Consider the following 25,871-nt stretch of genomic DNA (forward strand, 5'->3'; position numbering starts at 1 on the left):
TTGTCTCTGATGTTATACAGTCATCTTATTGATTTAAGAGACTCTATTGATAATGGACTGTGAACCTTTGGCTATAGGTCAGTGGTTCAAAACCAAGTTAGTTCAGTAAACAAGTCTGGGCAACATGCAGAAGCCTAAAGATTGGGAAATACACAGTCCCTCGGTTTTCTACTGAACTTACCAGTGAAGCCAAAGAAGAACACAATCTTGGTTTTGCAGAAGCTATGAAGCTGGTCAGATAGTAACAACTTTTAGTACCATTTTTACTGTCCTAGTGAACAATTATGAATGATTCACTGTTTACTGGGAAGCAGATTGCCTGTCTCAGAGTTCTCAGGAGTATTGCCTTCCTGGTCCAGGCTAAAGGCTGCGAATCTCCTCCTGCTCTCCACCTTTCCCTGTGGTGAGGTCCCAGTAGGATCTAAAGAGAGCCTATCTACTTACTGGGCCGGAGAAGAAATGTGTAAAATTAACAGCTAGAGCACGTTGCAATAAGTCGGTGCAAACCTGACTGTACATACTCTGCTCTCCTCCCTGAAAGACCATTCAGCATACGTAGCAAAAGCGATTTGAATTCTGTGTTTGCTTTCAATGGCATAGGCAATATAATTTGTTTAACCTATAGTTCATTTGGTTGGCATCAAAGTGACTAGAGGGCTATTGGCTGGCACAGTATGCATTATATGAGAAACGTATTCTTGATGATTTATTACTGAGGACCAAGTTTTTCTTTTATGACTAAAACTTGGCTTAAGATTGGGCTTGTCACTGGCTGGCTGGCACGTTCCCACTGTGTGACATGTGGGCTATCCTAAAAAATGGTTACCTGGGTATCTTAAGCAAAGCACCCACTTGTTAATCAACATCGTGATGATTTTGTAACATAGCTATGGCTGCAAAAAAATTTAGCCAGTGGAGGACTTAAAAATAAATAAATAAATAAAAATTCCAAGATCTGACATCCTCTCCTAACTTAGCACTGTTGTGATGAGGCCAGAATTTGATTCTTGTAGTTTCAAGAGAACTCGGGACAGGACCTGATATTTGAGTGCTGCCTACCTACTTTCATAGATAGCCCAAACAGAGCTGGATGTTGTCTGCTAGGTACAGGTTATGTAAGAACTTACGCTTTTGGATAAAAAATAGCTAAGGAAACTGGACACTTACTCCCCATACATTTGCTTTTTGGCAATTAAAAATCTTTAATATCATTAAAAACTTTTTAATGCAGTTGAATGTCCTTTAGAAACAGGAATATTTTTGAAGGCTGTCCACACTGGGTAAGTGTTCTGCAAAACTCCCTACCACCACCTTTGTTTACAATTAAGACTTAAAAGTTGTGTATTGCACACCATTACCATTCAATGTATTTGAAAAGTATCTGATTCTGGAGAGAGAGAAAGATGGGAAGCTATTGGCTTTGTTAGGGACTTATAAATTATTCAGATTGCTTACTTTAAGGAAATACCCACTTTGCTCTAAATGCAACAAACATTTGAAGTGGATTCAAGCTATTCATCAGAGAGCTTTTTCTCTGCGTGAACTTCAGGTCTCTAACTTTGGTGCAATTAGATGCTAACCTGATCCTCTTCTTTTAACACCAATCCAAAACAACATGGCATAGCTCTTTGTAAAGCCAGTAAGAAAAAAATGTTGTTAATATCATGATCATTTTAGTAAATCTCTGGTATCATAACATTTGAGTATTTTAAGTTCATATGTGGCATTAATCATACTCCAGTATTATAGATTAAGAAGAGCTGAAATGGAAGGATTTATTAGGATAACAGATAACTTATGAAATATTTGTTGAAAGGTGGTCGTGTGTGCATGGATGTTGCGTGTCATTTGAACCCTGGTCTGGATGAAGTAGAAAATGGCAGTGGTAACAAATTGCCAGGGAAAACCATTATAGAATTGGTCTGATCACTTGTAATACCTTTAGGACCCATGTCCCCAAACTTCTCTTGGCTTTTTGCCAAAATCATAGTTACTGCATAGGTTGTTTCTGTTTTATTTCAGATTACTTTGCTTATCCGCAGTGTAAGGGGGAGAGTGGTGACTTATTTCGTTTTTGTTACGGTATATGCAGAAATACATATTTAGAGAGGTATCTCAAGTACTTTTACATGCTATATCCACATTAGGATGGATAATGCTATGATACAAATATATTCTGGAAGATAGCAATAAAAGAGGAATGTCTGCAGCACCTATGAGTGATGAGCACTGCTGTTCTCCAGCTAACCAGATTATTTCTCACTAGTTGAGCACATTCCCTAATTCAGTGTTTGTTTCCATTTAGCTCTCTTCCTTCTAAGATACTCTATGATGCTTTCATGATGTTTGAGAAGAATGAAGCAATAACCTGTTTTACAAAGAAAGTGATTTTTCATGTGGAAAATTATAGATTAACCAGTACTTTCTATACAAGGATATCTAGAAAAGGGATGCTTTTAACTTGTAATGATAAAGTTGGACTACTAAAATGTTTTGATCTCTAGATAAATATGTAGAATAACTTAGGCATTTTAAATACCCCAAGTTTCTGTGAAGTTTTGCATCTTGTAGGGTGGGTGGTTCATGGTGTGTTGGGGGGTGCGTGTGTGTATGGCCTCTCTTATTTATTTATTTGTTTTAAATCCTCAAATACCTGTAAGGTTTGAAAGTGGTAAAACTCCCTATATAGTTGCAGGAATCCATAGAAACTTGTGTGACAAGATAATTCATGTTTATGCAATGATGTTTTTATCCATATTTTGCTATAATCTAACCTCAATTCCTTTGTTCACGCCACGTGTGTAGGGATATTGGTGGGCTGGTGTCTGCTGGTTAGAAGAGGCTTTCTGTGAGATGGAGAAATGGTGGTTCTGTTGCTACTGTTTGTCATGTTTTTGTCTTACGGCAAGTCTTTGAGGTCAGTGCTCTCAAAGGTGTCTGCAGCTTTGAGCACCTGCAGAGTGAGGCACAAAGGAAATAGCTTCAGCTTCAACAGAAGTGCTGTACGTGCTATGTTTCTAGTTGAAGTGGATGGCAGAAAGCAGAATTCATCGTTTCTGAAAATTAGATTGTAGATATCTAGGATCAGGCATCTATATTAAAGAAAACCCTTGGCCTTAATCTTCACATATGCGTTTCCCGGCCTACAGAAAGGAACACTTTCTGAAGCATATCCTAACTCTGAGCTATTTGTTTGAAAGGTACTGTTGAATTGTAAAATGTTGGCGAACGGGCTTTTCGGTTCCTGAAAATTCAGAACTGTGGGATAGCCACAGTGACCATTATCTGCCTAATCTGGGCATATCCTGCCAGTGTTGTATTAACAGATACATTTGTATGCAAAACCAGAATAGGCTTACTTGAGATGGTACATGATAGCCAGCTTCACAGCAAACTGTGATACTAAATTATTGAAAAGCCCTTTTAAATTATACTAAGATTCCCACAAATCACACTCTCGTCTGCCCTGAAAATGTGGGTGCCATTGACTCAGTGCTGAACACTGCTGCAACTGTGTAGTTGTTGTTTCTCTACTAGAAGACAGAAACCATCTGGTCTGAAACACAGCCCTCTTTGAAAATATATATCCTATTATGTTAGCTCTGAAACAATACAAGCAACTATGTCTCTGAAGAGGAGATGGTATCTTAATATGTAGAAAACTCTTAATCTCCTCCCTTTTCTTGGGGCACTGCAGAGAAATTTCAAGACTACTTTTGGTTTTTGTCCTAAATCCTGTCTTCTAAAAGAAATCATTGCAACAGAGACCATTAGTGTCGTTCATGCGTGGTGATTTAGTCCCTCTGTTAGGTGGTTGACTCTTCTGCTGTGCTCTGGGGACTGTGCTTGACTGTGCTCCTCTCTGGCCGGGGCATAACTGAGTCCTGGGTCCAGATGGCCCTGTCTCATCATTCAGGGCTGAGCAGATAGGGCCCAGGAGAGAAGCAGACTCAGCAGTTCCCTGCCACCTGTAAGCTCTTCCTCTTTCTCTCCCTCCCCCTCCCAATAACTGGAGAGGTCTTAGTTGCTCATGTCTATCTGGGTCTTATCAGAAAAACCACCATGCTGCAGGACACCTGACACTGGGATTTTTGCATTGTCCTGTGCCTCTGAGAAAAGATCAAATAGGCAACTAATTGGGTTTTGTTTCTGGTCAATGCTTGCAACAGCATCAGCGAGCAAAAGCAGAGTGGAGAATGAGGCAGGTGGAGTGGTGGAAGGAAGGTCCACGGACTCTGCACAAAGATGGAGTGAGCCTGATTCTCCTCTAACTGGGGAATAGTTTCTTCTGATTCACAGCAGCCAGCAGAGAATTAGGTTCTCCTTTTTGCTCCTCACTGCTGATTGTAGGAATAGTTTAAAAAAAAAAAAAAAGGTTAATGTGCTGCAACTCCTCTTTAACAAGACGGTGAGCCAAATGGCTGTGCAAAGGTTGCTAAATGCAAATTTAGTGATATAATTAGGCCTTCACTATTGTTTTCCTTTTTTTAAAAAAGCCTAGGTTTTTTTTAATCCTTATTTGCCTCTTTGATCTAAAGGTGCAGGATGTTGTTTAGCTTTTGTGATAGGTATTGAGATGATAGCAGATTTCTGAATTTAGTTTGATAAATCGGTTACCATATTTAGTAGATGTTCTCAGCTGTGCAGAGTTTTAAAAAAAATTGAGTCCTTCATTTGGTTATGACAAATAGCTCAAGAGCAGCGCTCATGTTTTTTTCCTCTGTGAACATTAAGTGCAAACAGCTAGTAACATATACTAGGTAACCATTATGCTTAAGTCAACATAAGAATATTCTAGGAATGTTGCTGATGCTTTAAGAATGCACCCAATTAATTTAAAAGTAGTTCTGTGTGTATTATTTACTAAACTAATCCTAAAAGCAATTGCTGAGGTGGTTTGGTGGTGGTGCTTTTTGTTTTTAAGGGAGGAAAAATGACTTGAAGATTCTCTGTTTAGGTGGGGAGCCTGTCTGATTTGCAGGGCAGGTAAGGTAGATTAATAACAGGCCACTCATAAGAAGGTTTCAGATCTTACTGTCAGAGGGTAATAATTAATGATCAAATGTTAATGGAGATGCTGGGCTGTTGATGCCATTAATTCAGCTCAGTGGAGCCAGTCCTGCCCAGGACCTGCCACAGCTGTCACTGCATTCGCTTAATTATTCCAGCGCCTTCAGGCTCTTTTTCCCTTTTTCCTGCTAACTGCAGGACAGTATGTTTTCACTGAAGCAGAATTATGAAGAATGCCCTGTTTCCTGGGCACTGCCAGGCCGGCTCGATGTGAAAACCTACAGGCAACAAAGATGGCCACAAAGTTAAACAAATAACATTCCTCTTTCCTCCTCTTCCCCCTCCTCCCCTCTGTGAAGTCCAGTTTTAGGCAGCACTGAATGAAACGGGATATTCAAAATAGCTGAAAAGGAGCTCAAGGCTGAAGAGACAGGATTTCGGGAGCAGCTGCGCGCTCTGGAAAACCCGGTCGCTTCCTGATGGCTGTAGACGTTGGAAGATCTCCCTGCTGTTTTCTTGGGTCTGAACTGCTGACCGCGCGAGTCAGTCCTGGAAGATGTATTCCCAAAGGCTGTCGCTGCGCGAGGTTGATCGTTTCTCAGCTGGAGACAAACATTGAATAGGATAAGACTAAGCAAAAGTCAGTAAAGTCCAAAAATTTGGAGAGTAGTATCCTTAGGCCAGTGGTCAAGGCCAGAGGATCTCAGTCACATGGTGAAAACCTCACCAGGATAAGGATGTTATCACTGAATTTTCAGGTGCAGAAACAGGAATTTGAATGTGATATATCTCTGTCATATCTTGCTGAAGCTTTGGGAAATTTTTCCTCTGTTTTTTTTATATAATGTAGTAAGATTCTCTTTAATGTCTTAATTTTTTTTTCTGATGAGAAGAATGATATTTTTCATAACTTCAATCCCTTTCAAAGCAAATGTTAAGTATTTTAATTCTCTTCCCCTCCCCCCCCCAAAAAAAAAATCGTTTAATTTCCAATTCCTAGTGTTACATTTTAAAATCAGTCCAATATGTCTTGAACTGTTAGCCTGGAATGCTTCTTGACTCGCTTCCAAACTGAAGTGCTTAAAAAAAAAATGTGAAGCACTACAACAATTTTAAATCACTCTATACACTGCACATGGTGATTTAAAATAATTGAAGCTCTTCAAATTTTTATATGCCCTTGAATTTGGAAGTGATCAAGGTTCTGAGCATGTGCAGTACACAATGATTTAAAATTATTAGAGCTCTTCAAATTTATCACAAGTGTTTCAGCTTGAAAGTGATAGGGAATCTGGACTTCAGCAGTGTAAAGTGATTTAAAATTATCAGAGCACTACAGATGTTTTATAGGTGCTTTAATTTGGAACCGATCTCAGTTCTGGACTATAGCAATGTATAGCATATTACTTTTTAAAATCACTGAAGCAGTTTCATATTTTTCCAAACTGGTTTTCTTGAAAAATCAAACATCTTTAATAATTTTAAAATGCATTATGTTGCAAATGGCACCATTTTAATAGAATATTTTGCACTTCATAATGATAGCAGAAACTATTGCAGTTTGGCTGCAGTTTGCTTCTGTAACTTTTTTTTTTAAAGGATCAAATATTCATAAAAGGGTGCTTATGGCTTTACCTTTCCAATACATCTGTTGCGAACTCTGCCCAAACCTTGTGCTCGAGATCCTCCCGGTGCTTCTGGCCGTATGAGCCCTCTGTACTTGCAGCCCATAAGGAATGCAGGTTCTGTCCATGTGTGAAACGAATTAGGTAATAGCATGTGCAAATGGCAATTTAGCCATGTAATTACCCAATTTGGGGGTGCAAATGTCCATCTGCTGGTCCTAATTTTATAGGTACGTTTCTAGTGTGTGTCTTAGTGAATTCTCCTTAAAAATTTTAGATCAGTTTAAATAAACAAGGATAAAATGCTGTTGTTTAAACAGTATAAGAAAATTTAAATGTGAAAATATACCTTTTCTTAAGGCCTCAGTGCTACTGAATTCAATGAGGTCACTTGCCCTGACAAGGAGCAGGGCCTGGGCTATTACTTGGGAACAATGCAAGTTTGCTCTTTAAAAATAAAGCAAAGCAAAAAAACCCCAAACTTTTCAAGTTGCATTGGGAGGGCTAGAAGTGCACAAGCTGATTAAATTCTTGGAGGAAATAAACATTGGGGGATGTTTAAGTTTAGTCTTGAAGTTTGAGTAACATGTTAAATACCTTATGGCTGTATTTGCATTAGAGCTGAGCATTTACTAGTGCTGGGACAGAGAGAGATGAAGGATGGATATACCAAAAAGATTATGAAGACTGCAAGATATGAGCTGTACATCGTGATGAGGTAGACTCCTATACGATATTTTCATAGGCCGGGATGAACTTTTTAATTCAATTTACAAAGTCAAAAGCCTAGGGACTCAAACCAATGGGCAGCCATGGCAACTTCGATGGAAGAGACTTTTGAAAAGTCATTTAAAAAGAGAAAAGGCGTGTGTGGCCAAGTATTGGCTCCTGAGCTTCAGCAGTTGTTGTCATTAATGTGGCTTTCCCTTTGCTTAGCATTTTCGGACTGAATTCACACTTTGTGCAAATGAATACACTTCAACTGTCATTTTCCTTGAGATAGCTATGGGTGCTTTTCTGAAGATGCTTTTTGTATAGAAAGCTATGAATATGGAGGATTCAGTTCAGCCGTCGACAGATAAGTCCTCTATTTGATCTGTAGATCACTTACTGGGTAGGCATTGCTCGCTGGGGTCTTGATTTGAGCTGGCTTGTAAATAATCCCTGCTGGCTTCCCGGGCTGCTTGTGCCCGCAAAGCTGCACAACTGGCTCCGTTCTGTGTGGCCCAGATCAGGGCCTGGATCCTCCAGCAATTCTTATGTATAGGCTTAAGAAGATTTATTGCTAGTAAGGCAGTTTTTATCCAAAAAACTGATTTTTGAGGATGCCTGCTGTGAAATAGATGTTTCTGAAAACCAGAATGTGCTTGGTCAGAGCCACCAGCTTCTGTAGTTACAAGTGCTGCAACCCTGGCCTCCTGAATGTAAACGGTAATTGTCCTCTTCATACTGCCTAAATATTGCTTGAGTTTTATTTAAAGTTGCAGTGGCAGAGGTGAAATTCCAGTGTTTTCTCACCAACTCTCTGGTTTTGGCAAATATTTTACTTTAAAAATTTGATTTCAACCAAAAAAATTGATTTAAAAGAGGAAAAAGGGAGGGGGGAGCAGATTAAATGAAAATTGGCTTCTACTCATATGCACGCATAAAGAACCTCCGTTTAAATTAGAAATTTTCTAACACAGAGGAGTTGTTTGACCTGTGCTCTATTTCTCTGACTCTCCAAGTCACTGTGAGAGTGGAAATTTAACAGGATTAGGAATAAGAGATTCTAATAATAGCATGTATTTTACATTTAGGATTATGATGGAAGATACCATCGTTAACCTTAGCCCTAGGACTTGTTCTAACACCATTAACATCCTGACCTAGAGCTTGACACCATCCTGTTTTCCTTGGTTAGTGAAATACTTGGCTTTGTCTTAAATTTTCTTTTTCTTCTAAAGAAGAAAGGTCTAACAGTTTGCTTAATATTTTAAGGTCTTTATCTTTTGATGCTTCTTTTTGGGATAAGAAGCTTATGTTGTGAAATGGAGAACAGTGGTTGTCGTTTGCAGGTTTAGGCAAGAGATATTAAATGCATAAAGGTTTACTTAGGTGGCCTACTTCCACTGAAGATCGATGGGATTGAATGCGTGGCTGCCCTTTGTGCTTTGAAAAATCTATTGCCAGATGCATGAGGTCAGGAATATAAAAATCATACATAGGCAATAAAGTAAATTGCTTTATATTTGGAAATTTCAAATATACTGGACATCTGAAAAGTCTGATTAAGTTTGACTAATTATGGATTTTGGAGTCAAGCCAAGATTTTGGCTGGTGTGTACTTCCGCAGTATTTTTGGTTTAATCTTGAAAGTAAAATTTGAACCTGGTCATGTGGGCTCAAACTCAGCCTGCTCTTGTGCTACAGCCTCTCAACCCACTTCCAAGGGGTAATTAAGTTGCAGGGGGTGAAGAGAAGTAGGGGAATCCATACAGTAATACGGTGTATTGCTCTGCCATGTTCTACAGCATCTTTCTAACAGAACACTTCTACTAAAAATTAATTAACAGTTGAAATTGTTAAATGGCACTAACAGGTAACGGTAGATTACAAAGAGAAGGTTGCATAACTTGTGCTCCATCACTATTTCAGCATTTCAAGACAATAAATTTAAGAAAAGACACTTAATTTTTCTTGATATCAATGAACATTGCTACAGCCATATTGTAATGATACTCTTGCACTTTTCAGTAGATTATCTAGTCAAACCTAGCAGGACTATTAAATCTCTGGCAGAAAGTGTCAGGACTACTTTAGCAGCAACAAGTGCCAATGTTGTTTTTCCTTCCTGAAATGAGCAATGTAGCACCCTCTTTCTCCCTTCTTCTGGCAAATAGTGGCTTGTAGTAGAATAGTAACTTCTATGAGTTAAATCCGTTATCCGCCGTACAACCCATTTTCTCCCGTTGTGTTACGGTCCACATTCACAACTGCTTTAATCAGTCTAACTCAATCCATGTTTGAAGGGATATAGACTTCTGCCAGGTAAGGACTAAGCTCTGTGCAGCGTCCTCTTTTGGTCTGTAGAAATTGCTGCAAAGATCATTTTGTTGATTTGGAAATTGTTGGCCTGATTAGACAGCCTACTGGCTGTCTAAATAATGATTTTTATTTACTTTGGTCCCTATCTTGTGAGTACAGTTCTGCTTCTCGATGACTGCTTTGCTGGAACAGGATATTAACTCTTCAGGCATGTAATACTGTGAATAGCATATACTTTAATATAGAGCCTGCATACAAAGGCTGCAAAAGGAGTTTTAACCCACATAATCTCTTTAATGGAAGTTGTCAAAAATAGTGAAAATTCAACCTCTTCCCTCAGATTCCTCTGAAGTCCTATTCCATTTGCAAAGTGTACATGAAATTAAAGATTTTAAGAAACAAAGGTGGGAAATGGCTACAGCATAAAGTGAGCTAATGGATATATTGAGGCTGTGAATTCTTAGTTCAGTGGCTTTTGTTAAAAGATGATAAATCTTAAATTTTGTAATTCATTTTTGCTTGTTCAGATCTTGGTCTCTTTCCAACGGAAAGTATGTGTTAATAATAATTGGAATGGCTTTTTTTAAGATGTACCTCATATTATTTTAGTACTCTATATTATTTCTTTTTATTTGAAGTGGTAACAGATTTGCACTTTTAATTTGACTGTGTTAAATGTTATGGAAGAAGAAGGTCACATTAGGGTGAACTGTCTTTATTGTTATCCTAATACGTTTAAAGGGAGACATTCAAGTCATACTAATTTGTGTGATAATAACACTCTCATCTGGGCGGTCCCAAGCCAATGAAATCACTTCATCTCATTCAGCCTTTTACGGAGCTATATTACATGTATTACCATGCATTAGTACTCTATGTAAATTTGCTATCCGTTGAATGACACTTTATTATAGTGATGCTGGCTAGCGCCTTATAGGTAGGGTCATGTAGGCATCTTAAAGCAGGCTTTCTTCTTCAAAATATGCATGTTTTTGAATTTGAAAAATGGAAAGTAATTATATGAAAATGGCAATTTTTCCACTGGGGGAAAAACTGTCACTTGTTATTAAGTGGACTCTCAAGATCTGTGACGATTAGTTTTGTTTTCCAAGTTTTCTGTTTAGAGTTGGTCTCGGTTTAGTCACAAGTCACGTGTCAGTTCTGGTTGCCTGACTGAGTGGAGTTAGGCAAGTGAGGAAATTCAGTTACTGAAGCCATATTGGCTTGCTCCCCCCCCCCCCCCCCCCCCCCAAGTAAATGACTATTTCTTAAGCAGAAAAACAATCTTGGGGCAGGGTGGGAGCAGCTGCTCTGTCCTTGCTACCGCTATGCAAATGTATGGAGGAAAGCTGCTGAGGTTTCCCTTTGAAAGTTCATCCAAATAGGACTTTTTCCAGTTCCTGTTTGGTAAATTATAGAATGGTCCAACAGTAATCTCCAGCTTCTGCTGGCCCTCAGAGGGGGACTATGAAGTTGGAAATATCTGTGGTGCAGGTAACTGTGACCCTCCTGGAGGGCTTAATCAGATCGTATGTGTTTCTGGTCGTGCATTTTCATGTGGTTCACTCTGCAGGGGGTGTGTGTGGTGGGTGGCTGTTGGTTGTTTTTTGGTTGTTTTATTTTTCTTTGATTGCCTTGTGAAATGAAGAGACTGTATTTTCCTTCATTTTTTTTCTTTCTAAGTGAGTTATTCATAAATGAGAATTTTGAAGGACATTTGCTACTGTATTTGCATGGGAAACTCCAAAATCATTTTGTAAGCTAATCTGAAGAGGAAGCCCCAAAAAACCCCAAAACACAAACCTGGAGGCTTAACAGTTTGGAACTGAAAATCCAGAATCGATGTATTAAGTAAAGTTTCACCAAAACATAACTTGATGACTGCCACAAAATCTCTTATAGTGACTGTTACCATACACTGCAATTTTAAGACCTTTCCAGAGGCTGAGCGTGTGATATCCTAGGCTAACTACACTTTAAATACCTGCTTAGAAGTTAGCAAACCACTGAATGCTGAGGGTTAAAGTAGTTAGGCTTTACACCAAAAGAATATCCGTCATTCAAAAAAATTTGTCAAATATTTCTCTATTTGAATAAGTTTAAGATATTGGCCCAGGTAAACTACAGTCTCTTAAAATCTCCTAAATGCATGTCGGAATGGCAAGTCCAACTCAAGAAACACTGACTAGCGGATTAACTACGTATTAGCTGTAGCCAGCAGACTGTAGAAAGCATGTCCATGGGTATTTAGAAACATGGAGTTGTGTGTTTTTAAGGCCTTGAGCCTCAAGCTGTACCCACAGGAGGAACCTGTCACCTTGTGGAGCAACACGGGCTCGAGGGGGATTTCTTATGGTCACAAGCGTCCGTCTGCACAACTCGGCAGCACAAAAAGGCACGTTCCAGGAGTTCCCCTCTAGATGTGCTAAGCTGTCTCCATTTTTCTTTGCTTAAAAAAAAAACCACCCACAGAAGTGGTCACTTGCCTCACAAACACCTATGGATGGAGCATCTGCTGCTTGAAATCCCGTGCTTTTGTTGATTTTTCGCATAAATGTTGTGTGTAGCTTTTTGTGTGTTAATATTACATACTGTTGAGGTGCTTGTGGTCCCCTCAGCGTTCAGAAGCGCTATTTAAAAATTAACTAAAAAGCAGGTTCACCCATTTTATGGCATTACCTGGTTTAATGTGTGTGTGTGAATTATTAATTGTCTGTCTCGTTAAGCGCTAGATCCGTGGCTTTTGCTGTAGATGAAAAGGCATCCAGTGTAAGAGTGTTCTGCAAAACCTCTAGTTGTAAAAAGTATGATTAAGCGCGGGCCTTGGATGACTTCTTGTGAAGCAGAGCGGTAACTTTCCTCAAACTGGTTTAGCTGTCGTGTCCACAGCATTTATCAAAAAAGAATTTACAGAATGCTGCATGTTCTCAAACTTATCTGGAAGATGAGAAACTTGAGCTGAATAATTTATCTATAACAAATGCTACAAAGGTCAGAAAAATAGTTCACAGACTTATCGGTAGAAATTATTTAATTTCAGCACGGTCTGTTGGCAGTGGTTAGAACTGCCTTTGCTAACAGCTATGGTGCTAAGTGTTCACCACATTCTCTCTAAAGGAGGTAAGGGGCTCGATTTACTCATCAGATGGTAGCAGTGCCTGGAAAATGTACTGAAATAGCCCTCTTTCATAGGGAAAGCCTTCTCCTTTGAAAAGGTTGCATTGAAAAGTAAAATCTACAGCATGAAGCTTTGCAATTCGCTGTCACTTGCTTTGGAATAACAGAAATCAGCCCAAAAGTCAAGAAACAAAAGGACACTAAAACTTCTTTATAATCAGATTTCTTCTCAGGCAGATTCAGATTATGTCCATAAGATGAATTAATGTAGATGTATGTAGATGTAATGTAGATGTAGATGTTTGTAGAGAGACAAAACTACTCCATTATTAAATATTTTGGCTTGGTTTTTCTTTATTGAAATGCCAGTTTTAAGCACCACCAATCAGAGAGTAGATGTGGCAACTTATTGCCTTGTGATGGGTCAATACAGCCATTAAGAAATCATGTAGAACCAAAATGAAATATGTGAACAATCTAGAGGTCGAAATGTATTCATCCACGCTTAAAAAAAAAAAAAAACAACAAAAAAACCAGGATTGTTACATGAAAAGGAAAAATGTTGAATCAAGTAGAAATGCTTCTTTCTGAGTTGGGGGGTAGAGAGACCCTATTAATTTTGAATTAATGGACACCTCTCATAGGTATTTCCTTATCTACTAAGCAGCTGAAATAAATTTAATGATATACTCTGTAGTTTTAAATCTGAAAGTCTACTTTAATAAACAGAAATGTGAAAGTAAAGGATGTTCTCACATGAACATATATGTGTGCAATAACATGCTCTTCGTCTTAACACAGTTTCAGTGAGGACAATTTTGTCTATGTTAAGCAGTAGTACAGCGCTAGTGGTATTTCATTAGTGCAAAAACTTAAAAGCAAAAGCAGCAGCAAAAAAAAAGTGAAGGTACAGTTTAGATGTTTAATCTTACAGCACTTGTACTGGAAATATGATCACTTAAGGTGCTTCCTTCTCTCTCTGGCGCTCAGTGTAGTTATTTTGGATGACACCGTGCTGTCCCATTCACTTGAAATGTCTGGATGGATAGCCCATAAGCTGCCACACTACCCATTTGTTAGCTGGGAGAGAGCATTTAGCTGATTTTGTGAAAGGTAGGGAAAAAGTGAGGTAAAAGTATTTCTCTGTGATGTATATATAATATTTGTTGCTTGTTTTTCCTCAAGCTATCCTCTCTGTTCGAGCCATAATTTGCTTGTGGAGCAGGTTTACTTTTTCTGCTCAGTAATTATCCTTGACCTATAGCTCATGAATGGGGCTCCTGATTGTCCAGCTGATTTCACAACTCCATGAATGTGGAGTAATACGTCATTCCTAGTGAGCTGGAACAAACAAGTCCATTCTCTATCCCCACATGAAGTACTGTGTTTAAATCACGCCATATGAAATCTATATCTCAATGAGGTCTTCAAGCTGCAACAGTACACAACTGCAAACTCCCATAGAGGACTGAAGCGTCCCACAAATTGTGGCAAATTTCCCACAAAGTCCTGCAAATTGCAGCAAAATTCATGGGAAAAGAGACAGGAAATGATTTTTCCTGCCTGGGGAGAGCTGTTGTAGAGGTCTGATCTACAGGTTCTCACAAATGTTGGAGGAAAAATACATTTTTAATATTGCACCATGGAATATATATCTTTTCCTATTTCACACTTAGGGGAAAGCACTAAAAATTTAGTATGTGTTATAGATGTTACTTTCCACTGGCGTGATATAGCAGACACCACAGGTACATGAATTAGTACAATATAATACAGGAATGCTGGATAATGTGACTGCTGCGGAACGTACACTCCTGCTTTACCTACAACTTGTCAAGTCCCTGAAGTGGCAGTACTTGAACCATTGCCATTTCAAATATTAGTAGAAAGCCACATAGTCTTTCATGCTTCAGTTATAAAGGGAGTATATAAATTATTTAATTGGGAGAAAGTATTGCATTAATATATTTACACTTCTAATGCATTTACAGAAACATGCTCCTCCCCAGTGAGAATAATAAAACATTAGTGTAAAGTTGCACCAAAAAAAGGACTGCAGATTACAAGAAGGTACACACAGAGAAGAAGCCCCTTTTCATCCTATCGCAGAAGGTTGTTCCTACACTTTCCAAGTGAGATACAGCTGTCTGCTCTACCCTTGCTGGAGCTCTGCCAGAGCCTACTTTTCCCTCAAGAAGTGTGTGGCTGTTACACACCAGTGTATTTTGCCTTGCTGCTCCCTTCATCTCAAGGGCAACTGCTCTCTGCAGATCACTTATACTGTCCCAAACAGAGTTTAGGATAATTGCCGCGCTGGTGCGATATGTCTTAATCTGTCTGCCAAAGTCAATTCAAAGGAATGTGTCTTCTAAAAAGTCTTCTAATTTAAGTATACTGAAGCTTCTAGTCTAGTTAACTAGCGCCCAGGCTTGTGATTTACTTAGGCTTATGTTTCACAGGTACAGCTAGAAATTTGAAATATTTAAAACCATATGCCTGTTTGCCTCAAAGAAAAGGCTCTGTTTTTTAAATTTCATTTAATCCTTTTTGGATTTACACTTTAAGGCAATGGATTCTCAACAGCTGTAAAAGTGCTGAAATTAGAGTGCAGAGTAACCACATAATTTAAGAATGGTGTCAACATTGAAAGGGGGTTTTGAATGAGTTGTAGGTATTTACTAGAAATGTACTGCTGTACCAAACCCACTCCTGGGTCAGACAGAGACTCATGAACAAAGAAATAAGCCAAAAGTTTCAATAAATGTTGTAGGCACTCGTACATCCAGTGTCTGTGGCCACAACTTAGATGCTAGAATGGAAATGCAAACAGGAAAAAGGCCATACTGGGTAGAAAGCTTGTCTGTGTAGTCCTGACTCCTGGGCCCAGGGTAGCTGGTGGGGATTACGTGAGCAAGGCAAGCCAGCAGAGAGTCGTGCTTTTCAGAGATGCTTTCCCAGCTTTGAGTGATTGCAGCTTATGGATTTCTAGAGCTAAAGATATACCTTTGTTACAAATGTACTGAGCTGCTCCTGGCACAGGGTTTTGGCACAAGCATGTTGTTTCATCAGGAAGTGTTCCTTGGATCTAGGTTAGCAATTCGGATCTGAACTGGGGAAGAGGAGACTAAGGGAAAAGTTTCCTGAAGACTCGCCTAGCTTGTATGGTACTTGCTCCGCAGAGCTCTGTGGTGCTCAGAACAGTTTTAGGGTCCTTGCTGAGCACCCTGACCCACGTGTGGGAGCTGAGCCCTCAACCATGCTGCACCCTCTTTCTGCTATGGATTTACAGATTTTGTGTGGTAGGATATAGGAGAAGGAAGAGACCGCTTACCTTCTCTAAACTTGCTGCTATGTTTTTCTTGTCCCTTCTTTCTGTTACTTTGCTTATGGCTTGATCTGGCTAGGTAAATGAGAAAAATGCTTCACAGGCACACTGGTGCTTGTAGCAAAGGGATTCCACCTTTTAAGTGATCTCCAGGCAGAATAAACTCAACTTTCTGCAGACTTCAACTCCCTGGTACTTTTGCTGTGCCAGTTGGTGGTCACTTTGAGAAACCAAGACAAAAACTACTCTTTGAGTGTGGATTCACTGCATAGCACAGGACAAGAGGCTTTCACTTGCAGCTTTGACCCAGAGCTGCTTTGTTGACCGCGGTGCATTTATATTAGTACTTAAACTACTAGGGGACCTGCCAGCAGCTCTTTGGCTATTTTATTGCTTGTACTACTTTAATCCTGCCTGTATAGCACCAAAACTGCATGCATTTTTAGAAACAGCCAAGAAAATTCTTCCTCCTCTTTCTCCCCCCCCAAAAAAAAAAGTCACAGGAAAAAAACAACAAAACAACCCCCCAGCACTGAAGTAAGTGGAAACACTTTTGATGCATTCTTTTTTAATAGAATAAAGATGTGCAAGAAAAGCACAGTAGGCATTATAAAAGAATGACCCTCTGTGCCTTTACTGTTACAAACAGAGCAGCAGTCTTCAACTCACTGTTCTTAGCTTCCTGAAAGGTGTTACAGCTTTGCCTCAGAGGTCCAATATCCAGGATAACAATGATTTACCTTATTTACTAAAATCTGACCTACCCTTTAGTATACTGCTCCTTCACTTAGTCAGCTAAATGGGTGCCAGATATTGTTCTCCTGCAGGAAGTTCTTCCTGGAATTCTGCAGCAAACCAAAGAATCAGTCAGTGGGAAAATGAAAATAAGGTCAACTTTCCCTTAGGACTAGAGAATACAAGAAATACACTAATGCCATTTGAGACCTTCTTCCCAGAAAAGTAGAAGCCACAAATACAGCCAGATTACACAAACTGACTGGAGCATGTAACCACTTCTCGCTATTCCTTTTTCAGGATGAATTTAATCTAACCTGTGTTAAAGCAAAGGGGAAAAATGATTTATTTCTAGAAAGGAAATATAGATTACGATTTGATTTCTATTAGTTGGAAAGCTAGAATGTACACACATTGTGGGAATCACCTGTTATGAGCAAACCTTTGCAAAAACAGGGTCACAACAGATAATTATACAGAGTAGCAGTATTTTTTTGTGCTATGAGATGTATTGTTAATCTAACTTATATAAGCAAATATTGCTCCCTTGGCTAATGTCATCCTGGCTGGCCAGGAAAATGCAAAGCATCTCTGAGAAGTTCTGTAGTAAGAGCAATGGTCAACATAAGTCTGTGACTGGAATAAGGCATGTATATTCTTAGGATATTAATAATTTCTTTCACCCCACTTGGCCCTAGTTTCCAGAAATTATGAATCATCGTTCTTGATAAAACAGAAAAACACTATAATAAGAAAAAAAACTTACATATTTCCCAGGAATAGTTGTTGAGTGTCTATTCGTCAAATGTCTCTCTTTCCTATATATCTTCACTTTCTGAAGACAGGTCTAGAGAAATCTTTGTATCTTTTCTAAGACACCAAGATTACTGACAAATTACAGAGCTGTGGTAAGAGACAATGATGAAGAAAGAAATACTATGGAACTTGGGCAATAAAAAGTGACAGAGCTGAAAAGTTACCAAAGAATGTTTCAGAGAAACAAAGGATGTGATCTTAGGGTCTCCAGAGAGTACAGTTATTTTATTATATTCTGTTCCTATTATCACTTTCATTTTGTTCCAGGGAGATTTTCAGCAACTTGAGAAATGCATTTTGGGGCCAGTTATCCCTTAGATATGTGCACGCAACTCCCCTTGACTTTAGTTGGAGCTGTGTGTAGGCATCTGAGAGCAGAATTTAGCCTTTGGTGGACAGCTTTATGTAGCTTGCATGTAGTGTCAATATATATACAGACACACAAATGTGAGTATCCAAAATTACTGCTTTAACCTCCCATTAACATGAAAGACTCCTAAGGCAATAGGGACGCATTAGTTAGGAAGTATTGAGGAAAAAATATATTTGGAGGCTGTTTTTATCCCCTATGCATCATAATCTTAACTTATTTTTTGTATTCATTGAACCAACAAGTGCACAGAGTCGCTGTAAAACAACCACTAGGTCTCATGTGAGGTACTGCTTCAATTTTATGGTAAATTTCTTGCTTTATGGATTCCTTTCTGAAAAACTCAGTGTTCTCACAACAATACGAACCTTTCTTTAAAACATATGTAATTGCTGCCATGTTACTAGTATTTTGTCTTAGTCTTAACTTATCTTCGCTTTTGGTTCTATCAGCTGTTATTACTTCTTAAATGTTTTATTTCTGCTTTACGTGCCTCTCATTAGGGTTGCTATTTTAGGGTGGTCTTAAATATATATTTTACTGCATTCAGCTAATGACATAGAACTTCTTCAGATGTGAGAAAGCATCTTATTTATAAAACCCCACTCTGATCAGGCAGTAGTTAAAATACATGTACAGGATATTACAATTTGAAGTGTGCAAGGCATTTGTGTTTTAATTAAAATTTTAGAGAAAGAGCTTGTTCACATGAATTACTAGCTGGATTTTTAGCAGGTTGTATAAATGGTGACAAATTACATCTTTGTATTCAGGAAGAGTATGGAGTTACTTGGTGAAAATCACTACATATGTTAAATCTTTTCAGTGTCTGCTATAAATATTAAAGATATGTGGGTATGAAATTATGAGTGCAAATGACCCAAGACTAATTAAAAATACTTGATCTGCTTCTGTTTTCTGCAGAAATATCTGGTTTTTGGGGCCTATCTTAAAAACAAAGAGGGGAAAAAGGAAAAGTGGGGAGAAGAAAAGAAGCATGTATGTTACTTGTAACTTGTTGTTACAGCATCAATATTTATGATGTAATGCAGCATGACAGATGAGGTGAAGATCATTTAAGGAAAATACTTTCAAACCCTTGAGGGCAGCAGTTGGCTCATCCTAGGTGTAAGTGCCGAGATACATGAGAGACATTTCCTGGGACTTCACTGCATCCTTTCTTCTACTCCGTGGTTTGATGCATGTTTATTCTATGCAAGAACTTGTCTTGCTGCAAATATTTAGAATGTTTCATCTAAAAAAAGAGGAAAAAGGAAAAGTGCCTTAAGTAATGTTTCCTTTATCTAGAAATTGGCGAAAGGTCTTTTGTTAGGAACTTGAGCAAGCCAGTCTCTCAACCTGTGAAGAAAGGGAAATATTGCAACAGCATGAACAGATCCCAGTTGAGATCAGGGCCTCATGCTACTGCATGGAAAGAATAAGAGGCAATCTTTGCTCTGAAGCTTCTGGTAGAAAGGTTTTTCAGCAGAGATATTGAAGAGAGAAGGCCTATGGAGATGAGTCATAACTTATGTGCAAAATGAGCAGTATAATAATTTGCAAATACCGTATTAATCTTAACAACAGAAGATGTGGGTATCTTGAAAGGGTTTTGGTGGAGTAGAGTTACCTAAAGAGAAGGAGAGAGAAAAGAGCAGTGTGAAAACAGAGCGTTTAGAGTAGGTAGCGTGAAGATGTGGAAACAGACAAAGAAGATTTGGAGTAAACGTCCAAAAAGCAGAGAGGTGAGAATTTCTAACTAAACAGAGAGAAAACTGCTGATGTTGACATCAACAAAGAGCTGACTTTAGGCAAAAAAATCATTACGGTAGCAGCAGCACCTGGGGTTGCTGAGGGCACTAGAACAGCTATGGAGCTGTTGCTGCGGGCAGTGTCCTGGAAAGTCAAGGTGGCCTTACCCAAGGGAGGGACACGTTGGTGAAGCTACTGCCTGGAGATGATGGCTGACTGCTGGAAGTCATCTCCGTCCATCCCTTTGCATTGCTGTGAGGGGAGCAGCTGTGCTGGCTCTCCTGGGCTCTCCTCTTGTTGTCTTTTTTGTTTTTGTTTGTTTGTTTTTTGGAGTGGTGTGTGGGTTTCCCTTCCCCCCTCCCCTTTCAAGCTTGCCTTGATTTTACCATCTAAATAGGTGAAGAATGGGATAAAAGTTATTCATACTTTGCAGGCAGGAGCCCCAAAAAAGATTTGTCTATAGACTCTCAACCAATGTGTTGCAAAGCCCTCTTCAGGGCTGCATCCTAGCAGCAAATCAAATAGCGAGGTGGGAAACCCGCACTTTCTCTCTACAGAAGCCTAAGCTTGCATGATATCGTTTGTGGCCTTAACTTGGAACAGCAAAAGAAATAAAGGGAAGGTTGCAGCTTTAGGGTAAATACTGAAGTCTTAATAGGGAGTTGGGCAGCAGACAATTTTTGATAAGTTATCTGCCGAAGCTAATCATTACTGGTATACTTTGCAAAAAACCTTCAGTAGAGTATGCTAAAGGAATATAATGTTTTCTGATTAATTTTATGTACGTATGATTGTGCTAGGAGCATCATAATTTTCAGAGGCTATGCTTGCACAGAGTATTAAGAAGTTATCCATATCCAATAAAATTATTACAACTTCCTGGGTTTTATGGATGGCATATGAGCAGGAACAGGAAATTACTGTTGAGGTATGTGTCAATCACAGATGTTACTTGACAATCTAAATATCAAGCCCTGTCTCCAAGGAGGAGAGAAGTTAAAGTATTTTCTTAATTGGAATTTGCCTTTGATCAAGGTAGAGGTACCATGAAAGTGATAGTTGTTAAATAGGATTTCTTATTAACTAACAAATAAACAACAGAAAACCTCACATCCTCCAGCAAAAAAGGAAGGGTGAGGGAGCCCATAGCTTTGTGCCTAGTTACTTTATAGATGCTACTTGAAGTATATAGGTGCAGGATCATCTATAAATTGGTGCTTGTTAATTTGTAGGGATTAATAAGGCTTACTGTTGTAGCTGGTGTTGGAAGTTGAAAGTCTTTGCTGTGTTGTGAAAACTGCTGTTGGAAAAATCTGAACTGGTATTCACAGGTACTTGACGTAGTCCTCTACGTTTTCCCTGTGCTGCTGAAGGTAGTTCTTGCACATGATAGGCTAACTTTATAGGGCTGTGAAGGTCAATGATGTCCTAGTTACTTCAACAAGAGCATTGAAAATTACATATTTCACTGAAATAATTATTCCATGTTCATGAATTTGGTGTAGCTAGAGAAATTAGAACTTCTGGTAAGAAACTGCCTTTGAGAAAACGTTTAAATTCAGTGAAATCTGTGGGAGATACTACATGATTACTAATGATCCTTTCATGACTGGAAAAATACCCCAATATGTCTGTCTAGAGTACAAGTGCTCATCTTCAAAAATGACACCTCTATTAAATTAACTGTTTCTGCTAGCCTCGTGTTTACTTAAGGCCACTTCTACTGCATCATAAAATGCCAGTAATGGAGATGACTGACGTCATCTCCTTCAACATGTGCTCTTTGATGTGTTTTTATCCCATAAGTGTAAGGACAGTTTTTGGTCTTGTGATTAGTTCAAAAGACTAAGAATCTTGCCTCTTACTTGCAAGCAGATATGATCTTTAAAATCAACAGTGTTGAATATTTACTGTAGTGAATTGAGATAAAATGCAGCAGCAGGTACCTACTTGCTAGGAATTCAGTTTATACATCTAAATATATGTATTTACATAAACGTGCATGTAAAAAAAAAATCTGCATCTCATTTAGTTCATCTAACAAAATGATATTAGCTTCACAAGTGTACCTAAACATTAATGCTTGAGAAGTGGTTAGGGTCTTCAGAAAAAAAAAAAATGGCATGAAAAGACTTGTGCCTAAAAAATGTTCCTAAAAATTGTTCTTAAAAACAATTGGAGTTTAAAGATTTAATTTTTAGGAATATATTCAACAAGTATTTGCACTAGAAACTTTTATAAGACTAATTCCCAGGGTTCTGGGACATCTTGAGGCAGCACACCTCTATTGCTTTAACTAACCCTTGAACAATTCTTACTTTATTGAAGTATTGTATGTACCGTATACAAAGCTATCTCTGCATGCATGGAAACTTACTTTGCATAGATGTGGTAATTCCTAGTTCTAATCTGCTATTCAACTTCCTCAGGATTCTTCTAGCCTGACAGTAGGCTTTTTAGTGATGGCTAGGCAAAATTTAAGCTAATACTTTAGGCTCTATAAAATCTTTTAAAATTACAAGTGCCCCAAAATCTTTAAAGACCAAGTGGAAAGTCAGCAAGAATAATATTTGCTAATTAATATATATGTCACCTGGAGAGGAAAGATTCTTGCCAAAATATGCTGGCTACGTGTAACACTTCAGAATCATTTATAGGACCCAATTTCCTTCTCTGTTATCCTGCTATAATTGGGGAGTAATACCACTGCAGTTGGTGGCATTAAAATTATATGAGAGAAGAGGATTTGTTTATAGGAGGATTTCCCTTTCCTTGAAGCTGCTGTGGAATCACAGCTATTAAGGGCAGTGAATAATGGATTCCACCATTTACAGGCCAAAATTGCGGGGTGACTGATGAAATAATACTGGCAAAAGGAAAAAACAAAACAAAACATACAACTTCTGTTTCAGGTTAAACAAAAAGATGAAAGAAAACTATTTCAGAGAAAAATTTCCCCTTGGACCATTGTTCTAGAAGCCAAAAGTAATAATGCACTAGGTTTGTAACATGGTGTTGTTTCTACTCTGAAGTAATAGCCTCGTGGAGAAACCACTAGCCAAGGGTGTGGGGCGTCCTGGTTCAGTTTCCTGACTTGTTTAGGTGAGACCAGATGATCTACACACTTCATCTCCAGGAAGGCTCTCCAATAATGTTTGGAGTAGCTGAGGTCAAGCGCTCTTGATCTCTGCCACTAACACTGCCCTTGTTTCTGAAAAACACCAAAGTCTTGGAGCAGTTTTTTTGCAGCAGAAGTTTCAAAAACTTCCAGTAACCCCCAGTCCCCAGTTCTGGCTAGAAGGGCGCTGAGGTATCCTGCAAAAGGAAGATCATGTGACTTTCTAGCTGGGGCCGACCAAGGTATCCCATAACTCATGTCTTCGTCATCTCAGATACTCCGAGTGTGAAGAGAAAATTCAAATGCTAAATTTTGACATGGGGTAGTTAAAGAAGCATATGTTTACTAGGTAGAGTTGTAGACTTGAAAACAAAAAGACCCAACAACAAGCAATGCCTTGTGGCTGGCTTTTGATAACATGGGCAAGAGTTAAAGACTCTTGAGAGTCAGTGCAAATCCTTTCTTCGATCCTTTACGTTCCTTACCGCCTCTACTATGAACCACAGGGCTGGGGTTGTTTCCAGTCTCTGGCATGCTGCCTTCTTCCCGTCTGGGACTGGGATCAGCGCCTTGGCCTTCGTGCTTCTGAGTGTTTGGGAGCGCATCGCGGGGACAGGCAGCATCTCCCAGCATGGAGAGCGTGTAGGTCAAGCCCTGCAAACCGCAGCTCTTGCATGTGCGCCCAGATGAGAGGAGACTTTTGACTCTAGGAGTAATCCTAATACCAAAGGGTAGTCTTATGTCCATTTTTTTCTTTTTAATTTGTTCACTAACTGATTCTTTTAGACCTTACTTAGTGATTCTTTTGCCTCTTGCTTCCCATAATATAGTCAGCACTCTTATTCTGTGTTCTGGCTTTTGTTTGTTTGTTTTTCTTTTAATAAGATTTCTCCTCTTCCCCTATTTAGTGAGTTTTCCCTTTGTTCAGAAGCTGCATTAAGGAAGCAAGTGCATTTACCATTTACACATTACCTTGGGAGTGTACCATGTCTCTGAAATTCAAACTACAACACTCATCAATAACTCTAGGAAAAAGGATGGTACCTTAAAGCTAGAAAGTACTACTTATTGCATGTCTGATGTGCTGGCTCTCCAGTAGAGATTAAGTGAGATGGTTTTCATCATAGACAACTGATTTCAAAGTATTTGCATAATGATTTCTCTTGCTGAAGCGAGTGGCTTGACTTTGTGCTTTACAGTTTTTCAGAGTTTTGAGTGTTTGTAGCCAAACCTGGCAGAGCCCCTCTCCTGCAAAGGCTGTCTGTAAATGTCTCGATCTAGAAGTCAAGTGGAAGAGGAAAAATCAGTGCCTGGTTTTGTTTGTTGTGCGTGTGGAGCCGCATGGATCCCGACTCTGCTCGTGCTGAGCCAGAGTGCAAGGTTGGTCACCCACCGTGAACTTGGAGAAAGGAAGTTGACGCAGCAGGGAAATCCGCGAACTTCCTCTTCCTGCTGGCCAGCCTCTCTCTTTCCAACATTGGCAACTTTCCCAATGGGCTGCTAAAAACCCAAAGCTTATTGGCTGAAATCCTGGCCTAATTAAAATCAATGCCAAACCTCCCATTGACTTCAAGGCTCTCACCCAGTGCGTCATCACATCCAACGATCTTCTTACTCCATTGTTTATTGAATTGTTCCAATGAATTTTCTAGGATGATGCTCAAACAGTTCATAACTCTCCTCCCCTGCAGCGACACAGCCAGCTCCAAGCTAAGCCCACAATTGGTGAGCGTTTTATCAGTTCTAGCACATTATCTTCATAAATCAGACCAAAACGACACGAGATCTACAGGAGTTCCTTCATAGTGGCACTCCGGAAGGTTGTTTTTCTCCCCCCTCCCCTTTTCACATGCACAGTCGCTGGGAGGTTCCTGTGCAATGCCTTCGCCAATGTAATTACACATATGCAAAATTTGGCAGCGGGGGTACCATTTTCACTGGCTCTCTAATGTAAGAGAGTATCTGAGGCAAGGGTTTAGTCCAGAAGGTACTAGATGTCATTTTGACAGAGAGAGGCAGAGGAGGAAAAAACAAACAAATAAACAAAAAAGAGCAATTCTCAAATGATACTTCACAAGCGTAGTATTCACCCTGTTCTTAAGAAAAATCTATCTCTAGAGATATTGATGTAAAAGTAGTTAAAAAGCAGTTTTAAGGAATTGATTATGAATAACTCAAAAATGCTGCATTTGGCATAGACAGCCTTATTTTTCCTTCAAGTTTCATAATGCATTAAATGTGTATTTTTTTTTTAAATAGAAAAAGGGGCTCTTCATTTGGTTAAACCCATTAACTTTGACTTGTTTGGTGCCATATACTGTAAAAAAAAAAAACACAAATATAAACATAAATAAATGATTATGCAAGCTAAGAGAATCCTGCAGTAAAAGATTCGGGCTTGATTTGGAAGTGGCTCACTCTGTGGTCCTTCTGACCTCAAACACAACAGAAAAGCACATTATTGGAAACCGCTATAAAGTAAATACTACTCTTGGCTAGTAATAGTGAAGGACTAAATCCTGCTAGTGCCCTGAGCAGCTTCACTGACCTTCTCTGGTCCTTTCCCCGGTCCCTCCACCAGGTCTTTGCTACCAGGTCGCCCCATGTGCACAGCCAGGCTGCTCCTCTCCTCCTGGCCTGCAGCTAGTCAGGGAAAATGCTTTATAAAAGTTTTTGGAAATATTTACTTTTGGTTTAAGCCCTTAGTGTTTGTTTTTACAACTGTTTTAGCAGAGATGTTTAAGAGCATGTGAGTGGCCCGCAAGTGGATATGGGTAAGGGGATGTTTCATGCGAGTGTTTTGGTGTTTGTGCCTCGCTGACCTGCAAGCAGCTGTCTGGCGCTCCAGGTCCAAGGGGCGCTTGCAAACATGGCGAGGCTGGATGCCATGCGCGTCCCCGCTGCGTTTGCTGGGCTCCAAGGGGTGCAGCAGTAATGACCTGCTTGCAAGGGCCGAGTGCCCTTCCATTCCTGGGG

At 39.3% G+C, this 25,871-nt stretch overlaps 1 long non-coding RNA gene across 1 annotated transcript; it reads right to left on the reverse strand.

The window, feature by feature from the left end:
• Positions 1–1,187: 1,187 nt before the first annotated feature.
• On the reverse strand, positions 1,188–25,534 carry LOC138067727 (uncharacterized). The gene is made up of 4 exons (XR_011142104.1): positions 25,444–25,534; positions 17,606–19,280; positions 16,869–16,949; positions 1,188–5,612 (listed from the first exon to the last, which is right to left on the reverse strand). It is a non-coding gene; the product is annotated as an uncharacterized lncRNA (long non-coding RNA).
• Positions 25,535–25,871: the final 337 nt, after the last annotated feature.

This window comes from Struthio camelus, chromosome 6 (assembly GCF_040807025.1).
Source record: "Struthio camelus isolate bStrCam1 chromosome 6, bStrCam1.hap1, whole genome shotgun sequence".
Taxonomy (NCBI): Eukaryota; Metazoa; Chordata; class Aves; order Struthioniformes; family Struthionidae; genus Struthio; species Struthio camelus.